The sequence below is a fragment of the Mastomys coucha genome, unplaced genomic scaffold, assembly GCF_008632895.1.
Source record: "Mastomys coucha isolate ucsf_1 unplaced genomic scaffold, UCSF_Mcou_1 pScaffold21, whole genome shotgun sequence".
NCBI classification, from domain to species: Eukaryota; Metazoa; Chordata; class Mammalia; order Rodentia; family Muridae; genus Mastomys; species Mastomys coucha.
The window spans coordinates 120911470-120913023 of NW_022196904.1; the positions used below are offsets into that span (position 1 = coordinate 120911470).

At 46.3% G+C, this 1554-nt stretch overlaps 1 pseudogene; it reads right to left on the reverse strand.

Annotated features, from left to right (window-relative positions):
- Positions 1-795: 795 nt before the first annotated feature.
- LOC116100926 lies at positions 796-1222 on the reverse strand (annotated as a pseudogene).
- Positions 1223-1554: the final 332 nt, after the last annotated feature.

Below are 1554 nucleotides of genomic sequence, written 5' to 3' on the forward strand. Positions count from 1 at the left end.
GTGTGTATGTGTGTGTGTGTGTGTGTGCAATTTTTAACAAGGTGAGTTTTATAGAAGCAAAGGGGGTTGGATGCCCTCAAGTTCAAATCTGCCATATCCTGCCATAGCTGAGATGGTTGTACCCTCTGTACCCAGGTGCCAGCCCCATTGACAAAGGCCTGCTTGTTTGATGGACTTTGTACACTGATGATTTTTCACAGAGCAGTTTCCAGGGCATCTGTCACCTGCAGCTCACATAAGAACCACAAGGCAGGTGCTCATGCCCTGTCCTTTATGTCTTCTATCTCCCAACTGTTTCTTTCCTCACCTGAAAGGCGATCCAAGATGAAACCCACTAATGTGAGAAGGACATCGGCATGCAAAGCTAGAGGTCTCCACGTGTAACACAAGGCTGGCCCTTACTCCTCACTGATAGCCCATCATGGCTGCTTCTGTACTCAGAACCCTTAAAGAGCCAAAGTCCATCATTTCTCAGGAGCCTTCCCCACATCCTCCTAGGTGGGAAGAGCTGCCTCTTTCTAGGATACCAAACTCCCAACCCCCATGCCTCCATGTTGGTTCACAAGGTTCAGTCCTCCAACATCATGACTGCATAGCCCTATTTTTACACCACATCATCTCTTATGGAAAGGGATTGTGTGCTCAGGTTTTGTTCCCAAGGTAGAACGGGGAGTCTGCTGTGCAATTAGGGGCCCATGAACATCCAATGACTAAAGATGTATGCATGTGGTGGCACACATTCTGCTTCTTAGTGTCTTTCAGAGTCAAGACTCTTGTATCAGTATTTTTTTTTTTGTATCATTAACAGTAACTTTATTCTCTAGCAGGTCATTTTTCTACTGCTTCAGAGAACACAAGTTTTAGAACTGGATCACTTGGCCCTTCCTCTTCTTGTCGCCTCCCAGTTCAAAATGCTTGCATCTCTTAATGGCCAGCATCCTCTTGGATCTGCAGTTGGGGTCAACTCAAGCCTGAGCACAATCTTCTTTGTGGTTTTGGCCTTCTTTCGAAAAATTGGCTTTGTCCGCCCACGGTAGCCACTCTGCTTCTGATCGTAGCGCCGCTTTCCTTGGGCATACAGGGAATCCTTGCCCTTCTTATACTGGGTCACTTTGTGAGGCTGATGCTTGCCACACTTCTTACAGAAAGTCCTTCGGGTTTTAGGTACGTTGACCATCTTTGCAGTAGAAATGTCTACGATGAAAACGAGAGACCAGCCACAGGGATCCCCCACCTCAACCCCACGAGCCGAACAGGAAAGGGCTTGTATCAGTATTTTACCTTTGACAGCTGAAGGCAGGTCGCAAACTCCTCCTGTTAGAGGCAGAAAGCATGTATTCCAGGCAATGGGGACATAAAGTCTCTTGTTCTAGCTATTGAAATTCACCAGTTAAGTCCAAAAGCATCCAGAGCTAATATATAAACAAATAATTGTTCTAACAAAACTTTATTTACATCCCATGCAGCAACTGTATTTAGTCTACTGGACATAGTTCTCTGGCTGAGGGTTTGCAGTGCAGGCTCCTGTTGTTACCATGGGTGGGGTTTCCTTGC